At 36.0% G+C, this 16063-nt stretch overlaps 1 long non-coding RNA gene and 1 other non-coding gene across 3 annotated transcripts in view; one reads left to right on the forward strand and one right to left on the reverse strand.

Moving 5' to 3' along the window:
- Positions 1–16063, reverse strand: part of LOC103146921 (uncharacterized) — a 58498-nt gene that overhangs the window by 16853 nt on the left and 25582 nt on the right. The gene's annotated exons all lie outside the window — the stretch shown is intronic.
- Positions 3053–3125, forward strand: trnav-cac (transfer RNA valine (anticodon CAC)). Its single transcript has one exon. It is a non-coding gene; the product is annotated as a tRNA-Val (tRNA).

The following is a 16063-nucleotide window of genomic DNA, read 5'->3' on the forward strand; positions in this document are numbered from 1 at the left end:
TTTGAAAAATACAATATAACATTAAGTTAAAATGGTGAAAATAAAATTTAAATGAGAAAATGTGAAAAAGTTCATAAAAAATAAAGTTTAAAGACTTCTAACAGCCATTTCTCATGTAAAGTTGCCCATAAAAAATGTGCCATTTTGCAATTTTTAAAATTTCTAAGTCTGTAACCAACAATAATGGCTAAAAATTGAATAAAAATGAAAACAACTTTTTATGTATTCCACTAGTTCGTGCTCTGATCTGACCCTGTGAAATAAAATGTCGTCTTCTACCATCATAGAAACGTTGAACAAACACATTTTAAATGGAGAGAGTGTGCATCAGCGCGGTGCACAGTAAGAAATAATTTGCCTGCTCGTAAATGAACCCTGAATGAAATTCTTTGGTATTTCAAGACGTGCCGCGCTTTGATATTGTATCATTTTCACGAATTTCCTCAGAATTATTTGTCGCAAATTGAGTTCAGTGACAGATAACAGCAGCAATTATGAGGCTGAGCATTTCAGGGGTCCACACCGAGACATGCATATGCATACATAAACCGCAGGGAGGGAAGACAGGACAAAAATAGTTTACAGGGAGGCTTGGTGTGGGAGTCCTGTTGGGCCCAGGCGTCTATTCTTCTGCCGTTTTATCTCTTATGCTGAGCATGGCTCCGCCGTCTCGTAAGGAGTTTCCTGTTTGGTGCGGCCCCAGAGACACGCATGGCACCGTATAAAGGGCCATAAGTGGGACACAGAGACTCAGAGTCCCAATAAAAAGAGACGAGGAAAAACACTTTGAAAGCTGAGATGCGTTTTCACTGAACTATCCAAAGATTATTATTACCAAATATCTATTTGTGGCTATTTCTTAGTTCCTTTAGTACTAAAACTCCAACTATGTGGTGTAAAATGTAACTTGGTTTACAGCTTACATGAGACTATTTAAAAGTTTTAACAATTAAATTCACATTTTGCATGGTTTTGTATTTAAATTTGAGACTTTACTGCTTTTAAAAGCAGTTTAAGCACTAAAATACCCAACCCAACCATTTTTTGTTAATAAGTTCATGATTTTTGGTGTCTGGAAAAGGAGCCGTTTCAAAAAACTCTGGAATGTTAAGTCTCATTCGACAGGCACTGTGTCGTCGTTACCTAGCAACCCCAGTGGAGTTCCACCTGTTACCTAGCAATCCAAGCAGAGTTCCAGCCCATATGGTCAGCTGGTTTTATACACAGTACAATGGCTGCTGGAAGGAAAAAAAAAGTTTTGTTGTCGACTCATCATCCAGAAACCACTTCCTGTACTCTCATTGGTTGTGCAGGAGGCTCCACTTCTGCTTTTCAAAGACGTACATTTGTATAATTGCGCATCTGTTTGCGGCTATTTTCACGTGTAGTTGTAAATGTTGAGTTGGAGCAGCTAAGAAGCTCATTCTGACTAAAATCTCATGATATAAGAATGACTTTTTGCAAAAAAATAAAAATGTAAGGAACATGTTTTGTGTTGCCATAGATCTATCATATGACATTGTGGTCATGCTATAATCTACAGCACATGTGTGTGCGGGCCACATATGGCCCGCCATGTCATTTTATGTGGCCCAGCATTTTATAGGCCGATGATTGACTTAAAATAGGTTTTGAGCATGAATTGACTACAAACTACATCTCCCATAATGCATTACAATTGTTATCAGCCAACATTACGGCTTCTTGCCGTAATGCTGCTCTAGAGAGCAGCAGGATTACCAGGATTATTTATTTATTTATATTTATTTTTGTGTGGTTTCGCTTCTCCGAAACGGACGGATGTTACGTCTGCAGCTCCTCCAGAGCGCCGCTTTCCTGGGTAACGTGAACCCAGAAGGCTCCATTTGTTAAATCCGCTGGATGAGTTTCTCCCAGCGGTTCCTAAGTCTTCGGAGTTCGCAGTGGTTGAGCAGCGGACTGCGCATGTTAACTTTTGCATCGTCATTTATTTCCTCAAGATAAACTGCCGGCTCCTCAAATGGATTAACACAATGTTGCATTCTCTTTAGTTTTCTCTGGTCTGTAATGGAGTCTTGAATTTAATGCCATTTCAACCAAAGGTTTGTTAATTGCTTCCTAACCATTTTTTATTTGTAAGTATTGATTTTATTTTTTTAGCCATGACTCTGTAGAACCATTTGTCTCTGCTAATGACATCTTCAATACATTTTTTGATCCCAGGCTGAGTTTATGGACTGAACAGACAGAAACATTTTGAACTGTTGATTTTATTTTTGAAATCTTATTTATTGTAATGTGTTTTTGAACCATTTTTAATTTTGAAGTGTTGATTTTATTTTTGAACCATTATTTATTTTGAAGTGTTGATTTTACTTTTTAAACCCTTATTTATTGTAGAGTGTTGATTTTATTTTTGACCCATTATTTATTTTGAAGTGTTGATTTTATTTTTGAACCCTTATTTATTTTGAAGTGTTGATTGTCTGAAAGACCTTAGACATGAATTGCCCCATATGGGGTTTGAACCAATGACCTCAGCATTACCAGCCCGGTGTGCTAACCTGCTGAGCTAACTCACCTACCTTACAAACTGTTGAGTTTCCATGGATTTAAGAAGAACTTACATGATCTTACCACAATGGAGATTTGATAAAAGTGCTTATATTCTAATGTTTTTCAAAACAACATACATGAATTTTATTTTCCAGAGATTTTGTATTTTGAAGTGTTGATTGTATTTCAGAAATATTTTTTTATTTCAATGTGTTAATTTTATTTTTGAACCATTTTTTATTTGTAAGTATTGATTTTATTTTATAGCCATCTAGCCAATTCTCTGTAGAACCATTTGTCTCTGCTAATGACATCTTTAATACATTGTTTGATCCCAGGCTTAGTTTATGGACTGTAATGTGAAATTAGGCACAAGTATAAGTCTGGCAGTTTGTTCACCAAGTTACTGTGCTCTCTGAGAGGATCTGTAAGTATCTGACTTTGTTCCATGCCCATCGTTGACGTTAGTCTCTAACAAAATGTGGATCATCTACCAGGAACACTGCAGAGAGCATGAGTTTCTGTAGTGTAGTGGTTATCACGTTTGCTTCACACGCAAAAGGTCTCTGGTTCGAAACCAGACAGAAACAGATTTTGCATGTTCTATTCATCACAGGTGTTTACTAAAGGTCAACAAGGGTCTGTGGTGTCATGGTCTGTACTCTGAATCCAGGCATCTGAGTGCAAGCCTCAGCTGACATTTTCATGTGTTGCATCTCACATCATCAACTTTGGAACCTCAAACTGAAACAAAGCAGAGAAGTTCAGTTCCTGTAGTGTAGTGGTTATCACGTTTGCTTTACATGCAAAAGGTTTCTGGTTCAAAACCAGACAGAAACGGTTTTTGTAGGTTTATGCATCTTTTGGGGTGCAGTCAGACAACAAGAGCCTTCCTCTTTGGTGATGGTTCATTTGCCAATCGACTTCAATGTCGGTTTCTTTGAAATCGAAGCTACTTTACTTCAATTACCAATTGGCAGTTCTATGGCGTAATGCATGTGTCAAACTCAAGGCCCGCGGGCCACATGTGGCCCCCCAGCATTTTATAGGCCGATGATTGACTTAAAATAGGTTTTGAGCACGAATTGCCTACAAACTACATTTCAACCAAAGGTTTGTAACGCGCTTCCTAACCAGACGCTCCAAAGCGTCCGGTCCATAACTCTTCAACACGCTGTCAGCTCCCGGTCAGAAAGACGCATTTAGTTCAGAAACCATCAGATGATATTCAGAAAGGATTTTTAAATTAATTGATTTCAGTTGCCTCGGAGACTAAATCTATGCGTAAAGTCTATAATGTCTGCCCATGTGACTTGTTTTTATTATTTGTTTGCTCACCTTTAAACACTGATTTAAATATTGTAATTTTTAAACTGAGCAGTAATTTTACATCCATGGAAACTCAAATATAATATTTAAAACTTCAATACATAAAATCAGTTATTTAACAATATGAGGTGGTGTTTAATGTATTTTTAACATTGTAATTTCATACATTTATGCTAGGGCTGCCCAAGTCTAGTTTTCCAGAGCTACCATCTGCAGCTTTAGATGCATTCCTTCTCTAACACACCTGGACCATTGACTCATTATAAGCCTCTACAGAACTGAATGAGGGAGGTCAACCTTTTGTCTGTGGTGTGTTTTAGCAGGGATGCACTCCTGATTTGTACCGTCAATGTGGCCCGTTGAGGGGGGCCAATATGCTGAAGTGGCCCTCGGTGAAATTGAGTTTGACACCCCTGGTCTACAGAGTCACTCCTGACTTGACAGTCTTACTGTTTTGAACAAAATTATTGAACTAAATGAGTCTTTTAAGGATATTGTAACTCCCTCAGATTAATCTGTATGTTGACTGATTTTTATGGTTCAAAGTTTTATGCTTTTATTCGAGTACTATTTTCTTGGAACCAATAGCTTTTCTGAAATCTTTTGAATTTTTTTAGAGTTGCTTCTTAGTCAGCACTTCAGTGTTTTCCAGTAAATGCAAGCTAACTTTACATGGTTTTCATTCTTTTGACCCCTACATACAATTTAGTCTTCACTATCTCATATTAATACAATTTTTAGAGGTTTTAATTAGGATACATGTTCCATTGTATCCTCACACATTTTATTTCTCTTACTTTTGGATATTTAGTCAGATTCTGTGAAAAAATGAACACCAACAGCCACATCAATCACTGTTGTTGGTAGAAATTAAATTTGTAAATGGCAGATAATTTACTGGAAGGCATAACAGAGTAAGAAAAATCTAACAGATGAAACAGTCACCACTTTCATGCTGCTGATTTGCTCTTGCTGTCTTAATAATCCATTTTATTGTTCAGATGAACAGCAGTTAAAAAGTAAATTCTAGGGAGAATAAAGATATACACAAAAGTGCAGAAAATGGTAGCCGGCTCAAGAGAAATTGGCTGAAATGGTTCAAATTAAAGCTACAAAGGTGTGAAAAATAGAAAACAAAAGCAGAGCCAATGGTCAGCCCCAGGCTGAAGATGAAGATCTGCAGATCTGCTTGTCAGAACTGTAACGATTAGAAGACATCTATGAAAAGGCAGGCTATCAAAAGATATTATTGGCCATTTTTATGTCGATCCCTAGCTGTTCTGATGCTTTCTTTTTCTATGTTGACCTGCCAAGAGACTGCAGATGTGAATTAGTTAAAAGCTATAATCTGGTGCAACTCATCAAATGATGACATTTTATGTCTTAGCTGCACATTGTTGCTTTTTAAACAGAGTTCAAGAAGCGGCGCACACAAAATTAGTTCTTGAAAAAAATAAAGAAATCCATCCTAAAAATATCAACTCCATGCAACAGCCGTGACGCAGTTCTCAGAAATGGTGATCATACAAATAAATATTCTTTCAATGAATCACAGGAAAGTTCAATCTTTTCCTTTCTTATAGAAAATGTTTCAGTTTGTGATTGAAAATACATTTCTTTAAAAACCCTTGCATTCCATTCTTCCTCACTTTCTGTAGAGTAACAGGTTATTTGGTCAATTTCTCTTTCAATTTTATTTTGGAATATGATATGCAGTGTAAGTTTACCAGCTCTGTGAAATACGTTAGCAGAACTGTACAAAGCATCAGCAAAAAAGCAAACAAAAAACATTGAAAACATGTTTTTATTTGCTTACTGAATGTTATAAAAGTAACATCCTCAACAGCACCAGCATTAAAAACCAATTAAAGCAACTTAGTGAATCACCGACTGTACCTGACACGTTTTTAACTTCATGCAGCAGCTAACTGTTCTGTTGTGCTAACGCTAGCGCACAAAAACAACATATAGACATTCAGTTTTAGCTAATATTCTTGTCAAGTCTTAGTTGCTGGTCTGATAAGCAATATGTGGGTCAAAAACATTCCAATGAGTCTGTTTTTCTTTATTGGCAAGTTTTTCTAGTTTTCTTTCATTGCTAGCTGTGCTACAGTGTTAGCACTGGCTATACAGACAGTTAGCTCAGGGCAGGATGGATCGATGTTTTCATATTTTTACCAAGTTTTGACCACTTGAACGTTGCTGAAATTGAGATTCTTCGGACAAGAAGGTAGGTAAAGCACCATAAAAAATTATTATCAAGTAAAAGTAACACTATTTCAACAAATTTTTACCCAAGTAAAAGTAAAAAATAGCCATCCAAGACATTACTCAAGTAAGAGTAAAAAAGTATTTGGTAAAAAATCTACTCAAGTACTGATCAAAATGTCACTCACATGGAACAAAATATAAAGTTAAGAAGAATTTTTTGACAATAATTTGTATAAGTAATAAAAAATAAAATTTATTTCAATTAAAACTTATTAAACTTTAACAAAAACTGCAGGTGTGTGTCTGTGTTTGGTGGATTTTTGGTTAAATATGTTTGTTTTCCATTCAGCGGGAAGAAAATCCTTAAGTTTTACTCAAGAGCAGAAATACTTCATAATAAAATTACTCAAGTAAAAGTAAAAAGTACAGCGCAGTAAAATTACTCCTAAAAGTACATTTTTTCAAACATGTTACTCATGTCAGTGTAACTAGTCACTCTGTCCAACATTAAACTTAATAAGGTGAATAGAAAAGACCAAAAGATACAGCAGTAATAATATCCAGTTTTGCATTGGATTGATCCCATTTTATGTCACTCAATATTTCAATTATTGTCCACATTGTGAGTTTAACGTTCTGAATGATTCGGTTTTTCGTTTCGTCTACGTTTTAGGTTTTGGTTGCTTACAGATTCAGGTGAAGCCTTGCTGGTTTGCAGAAACCGCCACTGAGGAACCTTGAGGAAGCGCCCTCCCTCACTGTCAGACGCCGAATCTATATCAGGATTCATTCTTATTCAAATTGCACCCCGCCAGCTCATAAACATAGCATTAGATTATGGAAATGAGAGGTCTGCATCTATTCCCGTTTAATTCCTTTCGGGAGACATTTAATTTAAACAAATAAATAAATAACAGCAGCATCAGGTGTTTATTAAGGTTATTGTGTAAATGTAGCCATGCAAACTGAATGATAATCACTCCATTTGACTATCCACGCTCAATCACCCAACACTGAACACTTCATTAAGGCTTTAATAGTCTTTTAAATATGTGAGACACTCGGCTTTAAGAAAAGGTATCAGGGGAATTTTCTCTACTTGTCATTCACAGTAACGTGCCTTCAGTCCAATGAACTGCCCATTACTGAGTGAATGTCTGCTGTCGAAAAAGGAAGGACAAACAGAGAGTTTTACAAAATATATTCAGTTAAAACAGGTCACTTTTGAAAAGGAGACCTTCTGCCCATCCAACTCCAAAAAGCGTACAAAATGCTAGTTGGGCGATTACATGAATACTAACAGAGATTATGTGGAATTTCATAAAGAAACTAACTAGTATTGACTGTTTGCAACTACGTCACTAAATCATTCAAGGCGCCATGTTGGACGTAGGAAGTGAGGGACGGGAGTGTTGAACAGAGCGGCTGAAATTATTGATTGTTCCAGTTTATTCATGGCTTCGAGTCGAGCTAATTTACCTGGTTGGTTGGGGCTCATAGACGGCGTATTTACAAACATTAAACAGCTAGCTTAGAAACTGAGCCGTACCTCCTCTCTCCTGACGTGTTAATCAAATTACAGACTCTGCCTAAATTCACAACACATGATTTATGTCACTTTGTAATAAACAGCATTTCCTTTAAACCGGAGAGGCATTAAAAACGTACAAAAGACGCTAACCAGTTTTTTCCATACATGCTAGGCTACATGACGGCGCGGCTTTGACTCGTACCTTCTCCATAATGCAATATTTGATACCTTTCTAATCATACTTACCTATAAAGTATATGAACATTAGTCTTCTTATAGACCCCAAATGTTTACTTAGCTCTTTAGAAATTATGTTTTTGGAGCCAAAACTATTTAATGTTTGACACGCTCGTTAGCCAGATGATGTTTCCATAGATTAAACCCAAAAAAATTAACTAATTTTCTGTGTGACTGGGTACTGGTTCAATTTAATTCTGGTCCTACTCAAGGGATGGTGTCTTCATAAACAAATGATAAAAACTATGAAAATGGTGAAATACCTGACCAAATAACCTTGAAAGACCTTTAGAAAACTTTAAAGTACCCTTGAGCGATAATACTTCAAGATAAGAAAGTCTGAATAGAAAAAAATGAGTCGTGGAAAGTTTCCATCTGTAAAATGATCCATATCAGGTGTGTCTAAGACAAATGTTTCAAACAAAAATGTAAGAGTACATTATAGATGATTTCAGCCATTATAAGTCACCATTGGACTGAGGAATTACCAAAAATGCCAAGCACATCTTCAATAAAATGTTATCCTCAACTCAGTTAAAATTTTATGTGGATTTCCACATGAATCAACTTCTCAGAAAAGGTGAGCAATATTTTGAGCGGTCTATATGGTTGCAGCAAAGTAAAAAGAGCAGACAGAAAGTTTTCAGAGGATTGCCTCTAGGAAATATTGGAAACTCAAACCTTTGCTTTGCACAAGAGGATGGAAATATGTGCTTTGCTATCTTTTAAATGCACTGATCAAGAGGGCCCACTTACACTTGGCTCGGGGCCTCACACAGGACATATGGACGAGTCAACAAATGGAGGCAGTCGTGATGCGGATGGATCACAGGATTAACAGCATCTCAGAGATAGAGAGCTTCTTACTGGAGACAAAATGCATGAGGCAGAAGGCAGTGGATCTGGCACAGAGACTCCCATAAGTGGGACATGTATTTCATACTGAGAATGGGTTTGCAGTAGCTTGAAGCACAGTGAACATGGTACAATGTACCACAATGGATGGGATTTGTGAGGGCTTGGCTTTTGCTGTGCAGGAAAAATTCACTGCAGAAGCAGTTAAATAAGGCCCTGAATGCAGTATGCTGGATGCTGGAGGGCAACTGTGAGGTCCTGACCCCAGCCACAGCGGTAGAACAGAAAGTAAACTCAAGATGTTCTGGCCCACTTGAATTCAAGACAGTAAACCTGCCAAATACCTTCCTCGAAGTTCCAGCTGTATACTGAAAACCGTCACATACGTGTCTTAGGTTCGTTAGCATGAACGTTTCAGTATTTTCTGCTCATCTTTAGGCCTATTCTTCGCTGGCATTTGACTTTTTTATCTTTAGAAATTGAGGAGGAAACCTCAGAGATAACACTGGCTTTAGAAAGTTCCTGAATGCCAACTTTCTGGAATTCTTTGGTTACCTAGCAACTCACTTACTCTATGGTAACCTAGCAACAACCCGTTTGCGCAGTTTCACGTTTCACCAGTGTGCCTCAAAACTGCTTAACTGCTTAAGTAGCCTTTTAATCAAGTACTTTTTTATGTTTACAAGAGTAAAAGTATGTTGCAGTAGTTCTACCCTTACTCGATTACAATTATTTGTCAACTCTTCCTACTTGTGGTTTTAATTTTCTAAAACTTTCTTTTAAAAACATCTTATTCCCCCACAAAAAGCTTTCAGGTTCTGAAATATTCAATGTGTTTTCCAAATTGTTCCACTTTCAAAGGAACTGAAATGACCTTCACTGAAATATGAAAGTGATTTATCCCAATATTTTACATCATACTTTATTGTGCAAAGACATCTTTAAAATTAAACTTTTTTCTGTTAGGATGTTTTATGCTTTGTCTATTTTTTGCTGGAATTTGACGTTTTTACTTTTAGACATTGCCAAAGAAACGTCTAAAATAACACTGTTGTTAAAAAGCTCCTTACTGTCAAGTTTTTGGAATTCTTTGGTTACCTAGCAACTCACTCACTCTTTGGTTACCTAGCAACAACCAGTTGAGCAATTCGCACAAGTCAAGTTCCTGGAATGCTTTAGCTGATTATCAGTGACCTGGGTAAACCACCAAACTAGAAAATCTTGTTGGTCTTGGCTGTTCAATCAAGTTTATTAAAAGAGTACCTCGTGTCTTTTGGTGAACTTTCAATGAATCATTTTTAAAAGGTCTAAGATGAAGAAAATCTGGAGGAAAAGCTGGAGGAAATTTGCTTGGAGCAACAGATTTGCATTGGTGAGCTCTCTAGCAAGTCTATTCATTATTAAATCAAAGATCATAGGGATACTCTGTGATTTTTTTGTAGGTAAAACCTCAAACAACTTTCAAACAGCCAAAGCAAAAGAGAAGGTAAAAGTCAATGCTTGCTTTCTTCTTCCTCACTTTCTACTTCGTCTTACTGGCAAATCATATTTCCTGCCTTATAGCCACCAGGCCGCATCTTTGTCTACACTGCAAACTGTTGCCCTCGTGAGAGTTTGATGCTTTCATCTCATTGGTTTGATAAACTGACTAACCCCAAGTCTTCCAGGTTTTGGTCCCAGATACAACCTGCTGAAATGTATTTACTCCATATGGAGGTAGGACCCATCCCAAAATCTATGGGCTATGCAAAACATATTTGCTACATTGTTTGCACAAAATCACTCTTAGATAATGAGACTGAGCTGTTTTAGGGCGCCCTGTCACTTTAAATTCAAATAAGCCGCTGCTGGCCACACCCCCCAACTTAATGTTTACATTCGCACGAGAAAATGGCTGCAAACAGATGCACGATTGTACAGCCATAAATCTTCGAAAAGCAGAAGTGGAGCCTCCTGCACAACCAGCAAGAATGCAGCAAGTGATTTCTGGATGGTAAGTCAACAACAAAAAATTTGTCTCTTCCAGCAGCCATTGTACAACGCATAAAACCAGCTGACCAAACATGCTCGAGTTCAGCTTGAGTTGCTAGGTAATGGGCTGGATTCAACCAGGGTTGCTAGGTAACGGAGTAGTGTGATTCAACATTCAGTAGGTTTTTGAGAAGGATCGTTTTCCAGATACCAAAAATCATTAACTTATTGCCAAAAAAACTGTGGTTTCATTAACCATGCAGGAACTGATGGACATATTGATTATTGCTTCCCAATATTAAACTCAGATTCAAGGAATTGCATCGGAATTTAACATACAATCATCTACAAGGTCTGTGTGAACTTTATGTAGCTTATGAATTGCAAACACTGAAGCATTATCTTTGTTTGAAATTTGAAAATTTCTCATCATGAGAAATCAGTTAAAAATAAAACATTTAAATGTCACATTAGCATTTAATCACATTTACTCAAAACACACAATTATCCATGATAGCAACCAATTTGATAAATGGCTCCTTTAACCACGGCTCACATAATTACGCTGAGTGTATGATGGAAAACGGATCATAGTGACGTGATAAAATCAACACAGTCATGTTGGATGTACTGCATTTTAACTGCAAGGTTAAATTCTGACCTTTCAGTTTCTCTCTGAAGATGCTGCAGCTTTAAGAAATGTTCCTCAGAGAACACGGCCGTGTATCTGATGTAAAAGCTGTGTAACTGACAGTTTTCATGTTGTTGTTGTAAATGCATGACTTCACAGCTCATAGCACCAAGCTCATTCATCTTCGCAAAACATAAGGCAACCTGCATTCCGACCGATTCTATCATTACAGGTTTTCAAATAACTTATAAAAAATGAAAAATATGCGTTGTTTCAAGATGTGAATATTTCAAAAATAAAAATAAAAATTTCTGAGTCTATGACTCAGAAATTATCACCTCGATGCTATATTTACCGATAAGGTGCTGCTGTTGCTATGAAATATTTACTTCGGGGAAATTAAATAAGAATGAAATGCTTACATTTTTCTCCCAAATCATGAATAAGAAATTGTTTACTTACTTTATGGCTCTGTTAACTTTGGCAGATGCAGCCAATGTGTCAGTAGTTCTCCTTTAAAGTTATTGTCTGCAAGCATCTACTGTATTCTGTATTTCAAAGTGTTTCTAGCTCTTGATTTGTTGCAATTGTCTGCTTTTGCATTGCATTTGAGCTCAAAAGAAAGTTAAATGACAAAAGAATAGCAAAAAGCATTAACTTTTCCACTGTTGAGACTAAATTAGATGAAACTGTTGGTGATTTAAATTGGGCAGAATGATGCTTTCTCAATCTCAAAGTCTTGCAGAGAATTTCAGATTTGATGGTTGAAGGGAAATATAACCCGATATTAATAATTGCACAATCAACCTTCGATTTTAAAGGTTTGCTGAACTTTTAAAGGTCTCACATGGTAAGCCTATCTTATTGTTTTTTTCCTGCCAGTGTTGCCAAGTCCTGTGAAAAATGTATTTTAATTTAATCAGGGTGTAAAAGTTTGTTATTCAAAATTTTATTGTAAAAGTGTACAACTGTATGCATTTATACTGTTTACAAATGACCACTTTTTTACTTTCTTTGCCAATTTTTTTTGCCAGTGTTCTTCATATTTCTCTCGCAAGATCTGGCAACACTCCGTCAAACTGACGGCAAATACTTAAAGAGCAGAAAATAAACAAAATTATGTCTAAGAAGAATGGTAAGTTTTTAACTAAAGCTCAGTTTTGCGTTGATTCTACAATGTTTCTTGGGTTTTTCTTAATTTTTTACAGGGCAGTCAATTTCCACCACCAAAAGCACAAACCTAGCATGATAAAATATATTAACATATGTTTAAAATAACATTGAATAAAACAAACTATTATTTTTTTTAGTAATAGATTGGTTTCTTCCTGTTTGGGGCAAATAAAAGACATCAAACTTGTTACCTTGTTTACTGTAAATTTAAAGTTTATCAGCTAATGTTACATTCAAATACTAAAAATAAAATGGCTCACTTAAATGCATACTCTGCATTTCAGAATCCAATCATTTTTATTTGCTACTAATGTAGAGTTAAAATAGCCATGATGCTAATTTTAATTAGCATAAAGTAAGCTAATTAAAAATGTCTGGTTTGTTGGCCCCCAAATGAAAATCTGCTTAGGGCCCCAATAAGGCTTGGACCGGCCCTGTTTCTTTACATTTAGAATAAAAGACAAACTAATCAGTGTGTTTTGAAGCAGTCTGTTGAGATCTGTGATGAAATTGACTTTAAAATAATTCATCATAAATTAAGATTAACGGCAGGTTACCATGATTTAACACTCAACTTTGTGTCAAAATGAATAAACATATTAGAAAAATCATTTAAATGACTAAAATTATGGTTATTATTGAAAACAATGGGGGAACTTGCAAATCTACATTCATATTGTAAGTTTTTTGCATTTTCGTTTTGATATGGTGAAATAGTTGGATGTTATTGGGTATTTTTTTTTACATTTTTTTGCCTAAAGTTTCCATACAGGCTGCATGTTTAAGCGGCCTCTCCGGCATCGGGACTCCAGCCACTGGAACCGTCCCTCCTGGGATCTCATCATCTACCAAGAAGTCTGACCCCAGATGTTTTGTTGTTGTTTAAAAAAATGGAAAATTATTCCAAACCAGAGCGGCAACAGTGGGTGTTATGATTTTATGAAAACCAAGAGCAGTATTTCGGATTCACATCCAATATTAAACGAGAACTGAAGTAATTTCTATCTAAATTATGATGTTTGTTATTGAGAGTAATCTGTTTATTTGTTGTGTTTGAAGACCAGCAGCTGCTGTTTCTGAGGTTTTTTAAATGTCCTTCCAGTTAATCCTTTGAGCATTAAAACGAGGTTCATCATTATGTAAGCTTTTGTAAACAGATGCTTTAATTATTCTTATGAATTAAATTATACAAATAGGTACAAACTAACGACATACCAACTGGTTTTGGTGCCTTACTCTGTGGTAATACTTATTTGGATGAGAGAAAATAAAAAATTCAAAACGGCATGAATAAAACATGGCTGACGCAGTCGGTACATGTTAGTGTCCTGAATCTTTGATTGGCGTCGTTTTATGTATCGGTCCATCAAGCTGTGGCTATTTAGTGCAAAACAACTCGCAAATACAAATTAGAAAGAACCACTTTGGGTGCTGAATTGGAAATGTTGCATTTTAATAAGATAAATTTTAGTTTTCAGAGATAACGACCAATCAGAAGAGACGATTAAAGGGGGAAAAACACCAAGTCGAATGTCTCGACCTGATATGATGTCATTTTCGTTGACAGGCTGCCACCGCCCACCGCCGGGGTCAGGTTAGCAACATCCGCCGCACTTTGTTTACCTCGCACCGCGGGCCTTGTAGAACCATCTGTGGAGTTTTTTCAGCATCTCAGAGAGGGGATCGGTGCCAAACAGGGCTCAGCTGTCTGCCACTGGCCAGTTTTCAGCTGGATTTTACCTTCTCCTTCCCTCCAGGTCTCCTATTAGTGTCAAGAAGGCCACCTATGTCCAGGTGTGAAGATGTCTTGCCAGGTGCAAGATGTGATAGTAATTTGTTGTGCCCATAATGTCAGCCGGTCGGTTCTCCTGGGAGCACAGCAGCTGACTTTTTGCCTCAGCGGTGTAAACTAATTAAGTGTTAAATTCGGGTTCATGCATCTGTCTTTTATGTAAACAATGTTTTGCAATTAGAAAAAAAGGATGCAAACGATGAGAGATATCAAGAATAATTACTGATATTAACACAATATGGACTTAACGTTTTATTACAATATTTTGAAGTAGAATTTATCACAACTTTATCACGATAAATGATAATATTGTTGATTTGAGACTATTTTTAAGGTAATATGATGATAATATTGGCATAATGCAAGAAACCATTCTGAAAGATCTATAAACTTTAAATTCTGGTGAACATTCAAAACTGGAGCTAGAAGACATTATAAATTTCCATAATAAATAAACAAAACAAGAGAAACATCAAATAAAATTATTTAAGTCTCTGTAAGTAAAATTGTGCTTCAAAAAAAGGGGCTAGTTCAGATCAAAACACAAGAAATCATTATTGAGTTTTAGTTTATCATGCCATTAATTGATAAAAATTACAATTATTTATTACTTATTTTGTAAGTAATTATATAACTGTGACCAAATGGCAAATTATAATTTGCTTATTTAGGTCACCAGAAGTGTGACAAGTGTCACTAATCTGCTCACAGTAACTACATTTAATTATTTTTTTTTAATTTATTGATACTCTAAAAAAACAGTGGATAAAATATATCGAAAGACAATATATCAGAGGAAAGACTTTAGCTGCTTTTCATGTTCAGCTAAGCTAGATTGGTAGAATCAACTACCTCTCTCACTCTATGGTTACCTAGCAACTCTCTCACTCTATGGTTACCTAGCAACTCTCTCACTCTATGGTTACCTAGCAACTCTCTCACTCTATGGTTACCTAGCAACAACCTGTAGAGTGACTTCCACAGTTTGGAGTTTTACCACTTTGCCTCATAACTGCTTAGAAATAAACAACATAGTGGAGTGAAAACTGAATAAAACACAAAATGTCCTGCCACCAGATTGGCAATATTTCAGATATTTAAAACTAATAAATAATTATCAGTATTGACTGATAGGATGTGTTTTTCAACCAGGCGTAACAAGTTTTATAGGTTTTTTTAATTGAAAAACACTGTTTAGAAAAAGTGCTTCTCTGGTCATTTTTAATATTCAGTGTTTAAAATGCCATAATTTTAACATTATTTAACATTTCCAGGTGTTCTGCTTAAGCAGCCTTTCAATCAAATACATTTTTACGTTTACCAGAGTAAAAATACATTCAAGTAATTCAATTCTTTCTTCAGTACAAGTAAATGCCAACTCTACCCACTTCTGGTTTTACATTTCTAAAACTTTCTTTTAAAAACATCTTATTCCCCCCACAAAATTCCTCCAGGTTCTGAATTATAGCAAGGCTTTTTCTGTATTGTTCCACTTTCAAAGGAATTGAAATGACCTTCACTGAAATATGAAAGTGATTTATCCCAATATTTTACATCACTCTTTATTATATAAGACAGCTTTAAAATGCAAATGATTTTCTGTTAGGATGCTTCAAACAATACTTTATTGCTTTGATCTTTGCAGCTACAAAACAGTGGAAGATATTATTAGTATCTTTTTTTTAAGGAAATTCGCAAGAGGAAATGAGTCGTATTGAGTCAGTGCTAAATCAGGTAATTTTCTGTAATTTACCTTTTCTTTTAGACCATTAATGTTTCCTTTCCTTTCCTCAGTGGG

This window comes from Poecilia formosa, unplaced genomic scaffold (assembly GCF_000485575.1).
Source record: "Poecilia formosa unplaced genomic scaffold, Poecilia_formosa-5.1.2 Scaffold171, whole genome shotgun sequence".
NCBI lineage: Eukaryota > Metazoa > Chordata > Actinopteri > Cyprinodontiformes > Poeciliidae > Poecilia > Poecilia formosa.